This window comes from Pan paniscus, chromosome 9, assembly GCF_029289425.2.
Source record: "Pan paniscus chromosome 9, NHGRI_mPanPan1-v2.0_pri, whole genome shotgun sequence".
In the NCBI taxonomy this organism is placed as follows: Eukaryota; Metazoa; Chordata; class Mammalia; order Primates; family Hominidae; genus Pan; species Pan paniscus.
This window is the reverse complement of record NC_073258.2, coordinates 79,199,461-79,213,344: the sequence shown is the minus strand read 5'-3', so window position 1 is coordinate 79,213,344 and position 13,884 is coordinate 79,199,461. Positions and strand designations below refer to the sequence as shown.

General features: G+C 43.9%; 1 protein-coding gene across 4 annotated transcripts in view; it reads left to right on the top strand.

Moving 5' to 3' along the window:
* GAB2 (GRB2 associated binding protein 2) overlaps positions 1 to 13,884 on the top strand; it is a 203,272-nt gene that overhangs the window by 138,049 nt on the left and 51,339 nt on the right. The gene's annotated exons all lie outside the window — the stretch shown is intronic.

Below are 13,884 nucleotides of genomic sequence, written 5' to 3'. Positions count from 1 at the left end.
CATTTCAGGCCATCCTGCATAGTCACACTTGACCCTTGTTTCTGCGGGTTCTTTGTGATGATTATCGACGATTCAGTGTTCATTTATGTTTACTTGGGAGGGGACAGATAAAAGGAGGAAACAGTGATTTATGTTTGGGTTTTTATAATCTTCACAAAAGAGTAGCTCACCTTTTTGAAATGAGTGTTAAATTGTAGAAATGCTCCTTAACATTTGTTTAGGCTCATCTCAAACTCTCTGGGATGGTTGAAGAGCAGAGTTTTTTCTGGGGCAGTAGAATTGACCCAGCAATTCTACTCGTAGGCATATTCCCAAAACCTGTTCACACAAACACTTGTACAAGAATGTTCACAGCAGTATTATTCATAATAGCCAAAAAGTGGAAACAACCCAAATATCCATCAATAAATCAAATATGGTATATACATATATATTACTAAGCCATAAAATGGTATGAAGTACTGAAAACATATGTTAAGTGAAAGAAGACAGAGAGAACCATCTTTTTATGATTCCGTTTGTATGAAGGTTCAGAGCAGGCAAATCCACAGAGACAGAAAGTACATTGGTGGTGACTGAGAGTGACAGTGTGAGAAGCGACTGCTTATGAGTATGGGGTTTCTTCTTGGAGTGGTAAAAATGTTCTGGAATTAGATAGTGATGATATTTGTACGCTTTCATGAGTATACTAAAAACCACTGTATTTTACACTTTAAAATGCTGAAATTTATGGTGTGTAAATTATGTCTCATTCTTTAAAAAAAAGTTCCTCAGATGATTCTGAGGACCAGCCAGGTTAGGGAGCCCCTAGATGTAAGACCAGGTTCGTGGACATGTGAACTGTGGAGTCACAAAGAGCCCCATCCTTAGAAGGCCTTGCACTTTGTTTAACACTCCACTATTACTATCTTGAAGTTCTTAATAGTTTAACAGGAAGTTCAGCGTTTTCATTTTACACTGGGCTCTGCAAATTATGTAGCCAGTCATTCCTGAACTAGATGTCCTAACCTAGGAATTCTGTGATTTTTATCTTCCTTGGGGAAGAATAATGAGCCCCTATTTATTAAGTTCTTTGGTATAATCTTCTTGCTTCCTGAGTGGAATTTCCTGTTTTCCCCAAATCTTTGTCATTTATAGGTTTCATGGAGGTTGTTTTTGTTTTTTTCCTTTATTTTATTCCTGATGGAGAGCAATGCATATTCAGTGAAAAAAAGTGGTAGAGGGAAAGGGGCCCCAGCTGGGGCAGCATAGCGAGACTAGAGTGCAGTGACACAATCATGGTTCACTGTAACATTTTTATTTCGATAAAAAATAAAAATTAGCTGGGCATGGTAGCATGCCTGTAATCCCAGCTACTAGGGAAGCTTAGGTAGGAGGATTGGTTGATGCCAGGAATTCAAGGTTGCAGTGAGCTATGATCACACCACTGCACTCCAGCCTGGATGACAGAACGAGACCCTGTGTCCTAAAAAAAAAAAAAAAAAATGTTGGGGGTGGGGAATAAGAAACGAATTAAAAGGCCAGGGAGCTGGGCACAGTGTTTCACGCCTGTAATCCCAGCACTTTGGGAGGCTGAGGCAGGCAGATCACCTGAGGCCTGGAGTTCGAGACCATCCTGACCAATATGGTGAAAACCCGTCTCTACTAAAAATACAAAAATTAGGCTGTGGTGACGTGCACCTGTATTCCCAGCTACTCAGGAGGCAGAAGCGAGAGAATTGCTTGAACTCAGGAGGCAGAGGTTGCAGAGAGACGAGATCGCACCACTGCACTCCAGCCTGGGTGACAGAGGGAGACCCTGTCTCAAAAAACAAACAAAAAACAAAAAAAAAGCAGACTGGGCACGGTGACTCACGCCTGTAATCCCAACACTTTGGGAGGTCGAGGCAGGTGGATCACCTAAGATCAGGAGTTCAAGACCAGCCTGGCCAACATGGTGAAACCCCATCTCTACTACAAATACAAAAATTAACCAGGCATGGTGGTGGGCGCCTGTAATCCCAGCTACTTGGGAGGCTGAGGCAGAAGAATCGCTCGAACCTGGGAGGCAGAGGTTGCAGTGAGCCGAGACCATGCCATTGCACTCTAGCCTGGGCAACATCAGTGAAACTCTGTCTCAAAAAAAAAAAAAAAAAAAAAAGCAGGGGAAGAAAAACTTCACAAACACACCAGTCTCAAAGCTTTCATAAATGTTGTTAGCAGTGGCAAATCTATCTGGGTCTGCAGCAACCTCAATTCTTGCCTCCTCAGAAGAAAGAATTCGGCCAAAGGGCATAAGGCAGAGTGAGACACTGAGCCATGTTTTAGAAGAGGGGTGAAAGTTTATTAAAAAGTGTTAGAGCAGGAACAAAAGGAAGTAAAGAACACTTGGAAGAGGGCCAAGCGGGCAACTTGAGAGATTTCAGTGCACTGTTTGACCTTTGATCTGGAGTTTTATATATTGGCATGCTTCCAGGGGGTTGTGTCCCTTCTCTCCTGATTCTTCCCTTGGAGAGGGCTATCTGCATGTGCAGTGGCCTGCCAGCACTTAGGAGGGGCTGCATGCACAGTGTGTTTACTAAAGCTGTACACATGCCCACTTGAGGCGTTCTTTTACCAGTCAAGTGTTCCTAGAGGAAGGCCAAATACCAGTTAAACTCAACCATTTTGCCTCATAGTGTGCGTGCTTGAGACTTGCCTATCTCCTGAGGTGGTATCAGAAAGCTGCTGATCACCAGTTTCAGGTGTTTTCTATCGATTGGGAGACCGTCTTTCCCCAGCACCAGCTGCAACCAGTTGTTATTTTAGAGAGTTTAACCGCCTGACTCTCACCTGATGGTTGCCTGACATTCCTGGTGAGATAGGGGCAGGAGAGGCTCCTGCCCTGCTCATGTCTGCCTAGCTACCTACTCTAACAGTGTGAGAAATGGGTCCAAGAAGTACCTCAGCTTTTTAAGAAATAGGTATGATGAGGGGAAAATGTAACCAAAAACCAAATGGCTTTTAATTGAATTATTTTCTTGTGGGATTAGAGGTGTTCTCATCAAGAAAATATATTCTTGAGATGTGGCAAAAATTACTCAGTGCAGATATCTTTCTTAATCACATATTTAGGCTGGGCATGATGGCTCCTGCCTGTAATCCCAGCACTTTGGGAGGCCGAGGTGGGCAGATCACAAGGTTAGGAGATCGACACCATCCTGGCTGACACGGTGAAACCCCATCTCTACTAAAAATACAGAAAAATAGCTGGGCGTGGTGGCAGGCACCTGTAGTCCTAGCTACTCGGGAGGCTGAGGCAGGAGAATGGCATGAACCTGGGAGGCGGAGCTTGTAGTGAGCCGAGATTGTGCCACTGCACTGCAGCCTGGGCGACAGAACGAGACTTCGTCTCAAAAATAAATAAATAAATAAAAATCACATATTTAAAAGATATTGTCTGAATCCTTTTACTGTATAGGTCTTCAGTACAATGAAAATGTGGAAACTACATTATCTGAGCTTGCTTTCTTTGGTAGCAAGGTTCATTTGTTCATTCACACATTATTCATTCAGCAAACCTTATGGGGCATTCATTTTATGCAAGTTCCTGTCATAACCAATGAGGCTACAAAGATGAACAGTAGAGTCTGAGTACTCAGACATCATAGGCTAGAGGAGGGGACAGGCATGCAACCAGATAGTAACAGAGTCATGCTATAACGGGAATCACCAAGATTAGCGACACATACACCACCAGCTTAGGCCTCCCTAAGGAGGAGAGTATTAGAGGGTGACAAATAATTGAGTGTTTTGTCAATGGCCTTATTAAATAATATATTTCCTAGCCTGTAATCCAAGCTATTTGGGAGGCTAAGACAGGAAGATCGCTTGAGCCCAGGAGTTCAAGACTGCGGTGAGCTGTATTTTTTAAGAGGCAGGGTCTTGTGAGCCCTGTCACCCAGGCTGGGATATAGTGGCATAATCACAGCTCACCGCAGCCTCGAACTCCTGGGCTCAAGCAGCGTTCCCACCTTAGCCTCCCAAGTAGCTGGGACTACAGGCATGCACCACGGCTCCTGGCTAGGAAATATATTCTTTTCTTCTTCTTCTTCTTTTTTTTTTTTTTTTTTTCAGACAGTCTTGCTCTGTCGTCCAGGCTGGAATGCAGTGGCACAATCTTGGCTTACTGCAACTTCCACCCTACAGGTTCAAGCGATTCTCCTGCCCCAGCCTCCTGAGTAGCTGGGATTATAGACAGGCAACACCATGTCTGGCTAATTTTTGTATTTTTAATAGAGACAGGGTTTCACCCTGTTGTCCAGGCTGGTGTCAAGCTCCTAACCTCAAGTGATCCACTCACCTTGGCCTCCCAAAGTGCTGGGATTACAGGCATGAGCTATTACGCCTGGCCGGAAATATACTCATTCATATATATAGATATAGATATAGATATATAGATATATATCTGTGTGTGTTTTAGTGTATATATACACACACAGAAATATGTATATACACATATGCATCTATATATTAAGCCTTTTTAAAGGAATTATTTTAGTAGATGTCTAGTGTTTTAATTATCAGAGCAAGAATATCATCTGTGATAGAGGTTTAAGGTTATTTGTGAGATCCTTCTGTTGAAAACAATTGGCTTTTCTTCTATCTCAGAGGAGAATCTGGTATGTTAAAAGATTCAGTCACATGATGGGTTATGTTTTAATTTAGTGGCTCTCTTAAAACTGGATTATATCTGTAAAACCTTCAGGTAAAAAATTAAAACTTAATAATTCATTCAGTGTTTTTTTTTTTAACTGAGAATTGGGATCTGAGGAGAAACAGAAAGTTAACATTTGACTACTTTCTTTTACTTAGTAGCCTATTTAATTTAATCACTTTATCACCTTTATTTCCATTTTTCAAATGATGAAATTGAGTACTTTTTCTTCCCTGCCTAGCACTTTTATAACTCCCCGGGGCTAAAAATCTTCTCCGTCTACCCACTCCCCATCCTTGGCTGGGTTCAGAAGGGCTACCCAACTCTTATCAGCCCCAGAAACTCTTCCTTAATGCAACACTGCTTTCCTTTTACTGGAGCCTGTTGAGAACAATCCAGTCACCTGAGTCTTCATGTCAGCACCTGCTTTAGGTGAAGAGTACCTAACCCTTGGTGACCACAAAAAGACATAATCGCAGCTATGTATTGAGCATCTGTTCTGTGAAAGTTGAGACTTTACATAAATTCCCACTAAAAAGTCACAGTAATCCTTTGAAACAACAACGATTTGACCCAAGGTCACACAGCTAGAACACGGGACAGTTGGGATTCTAGTCTAACCCAGGCCTGACTTTGCATTATAATGTGCTGTGTTTTTGTCCCTGTTCTCCTGGAATATAAGCATCTGCCAGAAACAGGCCTGGATATTTTTGCCCCTTTGGACACTATGCATTGTACTGGAAGCACCCCCAGGGGTCCCTATGGCAGGCTGAGGTTCTCTCTCCTTACTAACCCATATTGCCAAAGTCCTTGGTCGAGAATATTCCTAATTTAGTAATTTCCAGGGCTTTAATCCAGTCAACAGGCTCTATTGGTTAGTCTGTACACTGGGGACAAGGATGTCTTAGTTCAAATCACCACTCTGATTACATGAGCAGGTCACTTAATAAAGTCTCAACTTCCTTTTATAAAATAGGGATAAAATACTTTCTGTTCTCACCCCATGCTTCTGCTTCTCCATGGATGCATCCAGACAGACATAGAACCCACTGGCAGCACCTCAAGTTGCACATTTCCCAAAGGACTATTCACATTGTTTTCTGTGTAGGGGTATCCCCTGGAGTTGTTCAATCCAGTGTCCCTGTCCCTGGTTTGCTCCTATAGAGGCTTCATCATATGTGGAGCCTCTTTCAAGCAGATACTCCCTCTTTTCCTTTCTTTCCTTCCTTCCATCTGTTCATCTGTCCTCCTTTGTGTCTGTCTTTCTCTCTCATTTGTCTCTCTGTCTGTCTGTGCCCAGGCTGGAGTGCAGTGGCACAATCATGGCCTCCCAGTTTCAAGTGATCCTCCCACCTCAGCCTCCAAGTAACTGGGACTACAGGTGTGCACCACTACACCCAGCTAAATTTTTTAAATTTTGTAGAGACAGGGTCTCACTATATTGCCCAGTGTATTAGTCCATTTTCATACTGCTGATAAAAGCATACCTGAGACTGGGCAATTTACAAAAACAAAACAAAAAAAAAACAGGTTTAATAGACCTACAGTTCCACATGACTGAGGAGGCCTCATAATCATGGCAGAAAGCAAGGAGGAGCAAGTCATGTCTTATATCAGTGGCAGCAGGCCGAGAGAGAGCTCTTACAGGGGAACTCCTCTTTTTAAAACCGTCAGATATCATGAGAACAACCTGGGAAAGACCTGCCCCATGATTCACTTACCTCCCAGCAGGTCCTTCCAACAACATGTGGGAATCCAAGATGAGATTTGGGTGGGGACACAGCCAAACCATGTCATTCTGCCCCTGCCCCCTCTCAAATCTCATGTCATCACATTTTAAAACCAATCATGCCTTCCGAACAGTCCCCCAAAGTCTTATTACAGCATCAACTCAAAAGTCCACAGTCCAAAGTCTCATCCAAGGCAAGGCCTTCCGCCTATGAGCCTGTAAAATCAAAAGCAAGTTAGTTATTTCCTAGTTACAATGGGGATACAAGCATTGGGTAAATACAGCCATTCTAAATGGGAGAAATTGGCCAAAACAAAGGGGCTACAGGCCCCATGCAAGTCCAAAATCCAGTGGGGCAGTCAAATCTTAAAGCTCCAAAATGATCTCCTTTGACTCCCTGTTTCACATTCAGGTCACACTGATGCAAGAGGTAGGCTCCCAAGCCCTTGGGCACTCCACCTCTATAGCTTTGCAGGGTATAGCCTCTCTTCTGGCTGATTTCATGGGCTAGCATTGAATGTCTGCACCTTTTCCAGGCACACAGTGCAAGCTGTCAGTGGATCTACCATTCTGGGGTCTGGAGGATGGTGGCCCTTCTCTCACAGCTCCACTAGGCGATGCCCCAGAAGGGACTCTGTGTGGGGGCTCTGACCCCACATTTCCCTTCTGCACTGCCCTAGCAGAGGTTTTCCATGAGGGCCCCACACCTGCAACAAACTTCTGCCTGGGCATCCATACTTCCATACATCCTCTGAAATCTAGGCGGAGGTTCGTAAACCTCAATTCCTGACTTCTGTGCACCTGCAAGCTCAACACATGGAAGCTGCCAAGGCTTGGGGCTTCCACCCTCTGAAGCAACAGCCCAAGCTGTACCTTGGCCCCTTGTAGTCACGGATGGAGTGACTGGGACACAGGGCACCAAGTCCCCAGGCTGCACACAGCAGAGGGACCCTGGGCCCGGCCCACAAAACCATTTTTTCCTCCTAGGCCTCTGGGCTTGTAATGGGAAGCGCTGCTGTGAAGACCTCTGACATGGCCTGGAGACATTTTCCCCATTGTCTTGGGGATTAACATTCGTCTCCTCCTTACTTATGCAAATTTCTGCAGCCAGCTTGAATTTCTCCTCAGAAAATGGGATTTTCTTTTCTATTGCATTGTCAGGCTGCAGATTTTCCAAACTTTTTTGTTCTGCTTCCCTTATAAAACTGAATGCCTTTAACAGCACCCAAGTCACCTCTTAAATGCTTTGCTTCTTAGAAATTTCTTCCCCCAGATGCTCTGAATCATCTCTCTCAAGTTCAAAGTTCCACAAATCTCTAGGGCAGGGGTAAAATGCTTCCAGCCTCTTTGCTAAAATATAACAAGAGTCACCTTTGCTCCAGTTTCCAACAAGTTCCTCATCTCCATCTGAGGCCACCTCAGCCTGGACTTTATTGTCCATGTCGCTATTATCACTTTTGTCAAAGCCATTCACAAGTCTCTAGGAAGTTCCAAACTTTCCCACATTTTCCTGTCTTCTTCTGAGCCCCGCAAACTGTTCCAACCCCTGCCTGTTACCCAGTTCCTGTCACTTCCATATTTTCAGTTATCTTTTCAGCAGCACCCCACTCTACTGCTACCAATTTTCTGTATTAGTCCATTTTCACACTGCTGATAAAGACATACCCAAGACTGGGCAATTTACAAAAAAAAAGAGAGAGAGACACAATGGAGTTACAGTTCCATGTGGCTGGGGAGGCCTCACAATGATGGCAGAAGGAAAGGAGGAGCAAATCATGTCTTACGTGGATGGCAGCAGGCCAAGAGAGAGAGCTTGTGCAGGGGAACTCCTCTTTTTAAAACCATCAGATCTCAAGAGACTTATTCACTATCACGAGAAAAGCACAGGAAAGACCTGCCTCCATGATTCAATTACCTCCCACTGGATCCCTCCCACAACACGTGGGAATTCAAGATGAGATTTGGGTGGGGACACAGCCAAACCATATCACCCAGGCTTGTCTTAAACTCCTGGGCTCAAGTGATCCACCCGCCTTGGCCTCCCAAAGTGCTGGGATTACAAGTATGAACCACTGTGCCTGACTACCTTTTTTTTAAAGAGTTGTGATAGGACTCATATAAAAACTTACATGTTTACTTTCAGCTAGAAGAGGTTTGTGGCAGATGGAGACTGTCTGTTTTTTCATCTTTCTTGCCACCTCCAGATTCTTATTTCTACTGCCACCTTCCAGTCTTCACATATTCCAACCAAAAATGTCTAGGATAAAACCTGCAGGCTCAAGACCAGACCAGGAGTGAAAGTGAGTTTGAAATCAACATAAGGTTGAAGGAAACAATCTCTTGATAGAGAACTCGTTCCAAAAGGAAACCAGGAATGATGTTCTAGAAGGAAAAGCAGTTTCAGGAACACATATCAAGATTCTATATCATATATGTGGGATTTATTTTTGCTTATTTTGTGTGTACAAATGAAAGAACCTCACCTGCCTCTTGGAATCAAAATAGCTGTCAGTCCTCAGAATAAGGAAGCAGAGAGCTGCTCTGAGCTGTGTTTACAGGCAGGCGGATCCAAGTCCTCACATTTGTGGCTCAGTTGTGGGCAGCTATCCCTGACCAGATGTACTACACACAAAAAGAGCCATCTCTCAGTAGAGAGCTTTGATGAATTATTCATGTGCTCAGGAGTCAATCCCTGTTAGGAAAGCCATCACCCCTTTTGAATTCTCAAAGCTGAGGACTTCTCTTTTCCTTTTATCCCGTCCCTCCTCCATTTATTCAGTAGCTATTCTAGGGCCTGCACAGCCACTATCACAGGGACTCCGAAAGGCAGCTAGCTGCACTTGAGTCTCAACAATGCTACTTATTTGCCTTATTGATGTTGAATAAATCACTTTCCCTCTTGGAGGTTTTATCATCTGTAAAATGGAGATGGTGCTCCTCACAGCGTTGTTGGGAGGTTGCACAGGTAAAGCTTGGAGAATGTACAGGTACACATTGTGAACAGCAGCTGCTCACTTCCCTTTTTCCTTGTAGTGGTCGTAGCAATAGTAGTGATGATTTTTATGTCTGTAGGACAAGATGAACAGAATATAATTTAAATATTTGGTGTTTTTACAGAACTTTATAGTCTACACAACACTTAGGCAGTCTCATTTAAGCATGAGGAAACAAAGTGAGATAGGTAGGGGCTGATAATATCATTCCTATCGCAAAAGCAAGGAAACTAAGGCTTAAAGGCACTAAGTGATGATGCCAGAAAGCAGAGTGGAAGGGCCCAGAATCCAAGGCTTTTGACTACCGTCTATGGCTGTGTCCTCTGACTCCTCACTTTTCCCAACCCATTGTCACAGAGCTGTTTACCATGGCTGCTTCTAAGTCACAAAACGAACAGCAAGAAGGAAGAGGAGGAGCAAGAGGTTTATAAATCACTGAGAACTGACTATTCTTTTTTTTTTTTTTAAGACGGAGTCTCGCTCTGTTGCCCAGGCTGGAGTGCAGTGGCGCGATCTCAGCTCACTGCAACCTCCACCCTCCACCTCCCGGGTTCAGGCGATTCTCCTGCCTCGGCCTCCCGAGTAGCTGGGATTACAGGCGCACACTACCATGCCCGGCTAATTTTTGTATTTTTAGTAGAAACGGGGTTTCACCATGTTGGCCAGGATGATATTGATCTCCTGATCTCGTGATCCACCCGCCTTGGCCTTCCAAAGTGCTCAGTGCTATCTGTACATCGATATTAACCTCTGATGGCTAAACTAGCAAGATAACATGATCCTTCTTAGAGGAACCTACAAGCTACTGTGAGTTACAGCTCAGGCAATTTAGTTCACCAGAGCCCCATTTTGTAACTCTTGGAGATTTTGAAATAAGGCCAAAGCCTCCACTGTATCTTCTCTACTATTTTAGTTTTTTACCTTCTCGAACTCCTTGGCAGGAATTTCACAGTAGTCACATGTCTAATCTTATGGAATAAAGAATTCCCAAAGTTCTGACCAACTCTTCTTTATATCTTCCCCACCTTTTCTCTACTAAAATTTTAGTGAGACTGTCCCCTTTAAATATTTTGTAAATACTTAAACTTCTAGTAATCCTTAAGTTTCCCGAGTAAGTCAACACTCAAATTATTTTAAGTCCTGGGTCCCACCTGGGGTCAAACGATACCCATAGGAATGCTTTTGGGGAAGTCTTCAGCATCCAGTGAGGAATGCTAGTGGGGTCTTCAAATAGCTCTTTCTAGAGAGAATGACTGGTGCCTTAAAAGTCAGGACCTCTTATTCAAGCTGGATTTCTTACAGCAGGGTGACCTTGGTCCTTCCCCCACCATGAAAAGAGAGACAGAGAGCCAGAGAGAAGCCTTGCTCAGAGACCTCACTCTTTCTGTCTTCTCATCCCTGGGAGGGCCTTTTCCTCCCTCATTCCCTCCCTGACCTTTTGGGTTTTGTTTTATTAACTGAAATCAGACCAACTCCTCTGGGGAACCCTTGTTGGAAGCCAAAAGCAAATGTGGGCGGTAATATGCATCTTCTCCCCAGGCTGAGACTCCTCTCTCAAGGAAGAAAGAACAGAGTGGAGACTGACCCAGGCTGCAGCCCAGAGGCGGAGGCTGCTGTCTGAATCACCCACCCTTTTTTTCCACTGAGACAATGAGGAAAATAAATATCCAGACCAGTTTCCAGCCAGATCTGAAATTCTAATTCCTTTAAAAAAAAAAAAAAAGAAAGAAAGAAAGAAAAAAAGAAAAGAAAAGAAAAAAAGGTTATTTTAAATAACCCTGAAATATCAGGCCTTCCTCCTCAATCTCTTGCTTGTCATTTTTCATTTACAGCTGGTTCTAGTCATCCACAGAACAGGCTGTGAGTTCAGACATGAGCTCCATAAAATCCTCGCAAATATTTCTGTGTTGTCCTAGAACAAACTCCAACCTTGACCAACTTCAGGGAATTCCAAATCCTCTGAAGGAGGAAAAGGAGACAGGGAGAAACCTGACCCTATTCTCTTCGTTCTAAGTCTTCATCCTTATTTCTGCCTTTTTTTTTTTTTTTTTTTTTTTTTTTTAATACCAGACACTCCCCCTCACCACCCCAGCCAGCCAGCATAGATAGTCTAGTGTTACCTGTCAAAACCCAAAGACTGTTAGACTTGGGAGCATCTCGTCCCAACTCCACAGCACCAGAAGCTTTGAATGGCTCCCAAACATCTCATAAGATCCCCCCTACTTTTTTGGTTGAGTGCTTCTGCTTATCCCTATTAAAAGAGGATAATAAATGATTGTTGAATTGGTCCCTGACTAGATTCCAAAGCCCAGTCTAACTCTAATATTGGGCTAGAGGTAGAATTAGAACTTTGTATTTAGTGGTAGGGTCACCTTGGACCTCTGAAGATCTTGATTACGATTAAACATCCGGTTATGTGTAGCGCTACGTAGGATTCAGAACTCTACAAAATCAGTAGATACAGTCTTCTCTCTCTAGGATCTGTGCTGGGAAACAGAGTCCTGGTTTTAAATTTCAGCTTTGTTACGATTTATCTCAGTTTCTTCAACAGTAAACTAGGAGTGATTTCCAAACCTTTTTTAAAGCATTGCTTTTTAACCAAATCTCACATGAAACAGAATAATTTATGAAACAATTGAGAGGGAGCCACTTTGAGTATAGCAGAGGAGAGGGTCAAGTGATACAAGCTGCACTCAACTGCCCACCCTTCCTTCTCCCCACTGGTTGCTTGGGAAGGCTGGCACACAATGTGAGGATACTGGTCCGCAGCAGATGTTTCAAAACAGGGACCTGCAGGGCTGCGCTACAGAAATTTTTATCAGTCCACAAAAATATGAAAACATGAGGAAGATACAATCCATTTTCATAAAACTAAATGTAATCAGATTTTAAGACTTCCCTTTATTCAGAGACTCTTTTTTTTGAGACGGAGTCTCACTCTATCACCCAGGCTGGAGTGCAGTGGTGCGATGTTGGCTCACTGCAAACTCTGCCTCCCGGGTTCATGCCATTCTTCTGCCTCAGCCTCCCGAGTAGCTGGGACTACAGGTACCTGCCACTGCACCCGGCTAATTTTTTGTATTTTTAGTAGCGACGGGGTTTCACCATGTTAGCCAGGATGGTCTCGATCTCCTGACCTCATCATCTACCCGCCTTGACCTCCCAAAGTGCTGGGATTACAGGTGTGAGCCACCGCACCTGGCCTATTCAGAGATTCTCTTTGTGCATGTATGTTAGTGTTCTCGTGTGTGTGAAGTGACAGTCTTAGTAAATGGTAGTTTTCCATATTTGACATTATTAAAAATTGGCCGCCCCATGTGTCCATTTCTAAAAGTGCACAAGTGCATAAACAAAGAGGCAGTGTTTTCACCTGTCCATGAAATGGAAGAGTCTGGGAAATAGTGATCTAGAGGTGATACGTGTGTCAGGACTAACTGGTTGCCAGCTTCTGCTTCTGTACTCATGGCCAGGGGCCTCTGAACTCTACCATTAAGTCCAGGCCCCCTGCATCCCAGCATAAAGCCAGTGCTGTAGGATCTTTTGTTCCTAGCCCTGCTCTTGTGTGCTAGCTATGGTTAGCCCTGGGATCTTGGCTAATTTTCCAGTGTCTCAGTCTTTGCCCTGATAACCTGCCTGTAGTGTCAGATCCCACCCAGGAGTGGACCCTGTCCTGCTTTTATGTAGCCACCTCTCATAGACCAGAGTCTTACCACACCTCAGACCAGTGGCTGGAGCCCGCCTGCCCACTGGAAGTCTTCTGGGTTGCATGTGGTCTCTCTGCCTGCATTACTGAAAAAAATCTGCTTCTCTTTTCCCAGAACATGCTTCTTCCTCCTCTTGGATTCTACTGCCCACATTTCTAGTGATGCCTCAGTTTCTGTTTCTGTGTTCACGTATTCAGTGCCCTTACCACTCAGAACCTGCTTTTGCCAGTTCCTGTTCTAGGGACAAGGGTTAGAGAAGAGCATAAGACATGGACCTGCTTTCAGTGAACTCCTGAGCCTTGTTATGTTCTCCAGTTTTTGTTCTCTTGGCCAAACCAGCCTTGGAACTCCTCTGAGTGACTCTCTCTGCCTCCTCTATGTTTGCTTCTAAGAGGTTCTGGGCTTCTCAGTTTTCAGCAAGATTTACCTGCTTTTAACTGAACCGTGCCTGGCTCCATGCCAAGATATAACTACCAGATAAAAAATTGGGGGTTAACCTCAAGTGTGAAAATATTTAATTTTTTAATTCTGAATTTGGTTTCAACATCAAGCCCCCATCTGGCCAGTGATAGAAATGTAAGTTTTAATCAACTCCGGGTATTTCTGGTCAATATGGGATTTTCTCAGTAAATTCAAGTTTGTCTTCTTTTGTCCCTGGGCTGCTATTTTAAATGCCCCAAGGCCTAGAGAGCTGGAGACAGTTTATTGAGGCTGGAGCACAGTTTGGGATTGGGATTGGGGGAGGAGATGCATGGGAGACAAGGGTAAGGACACGTCTTATTC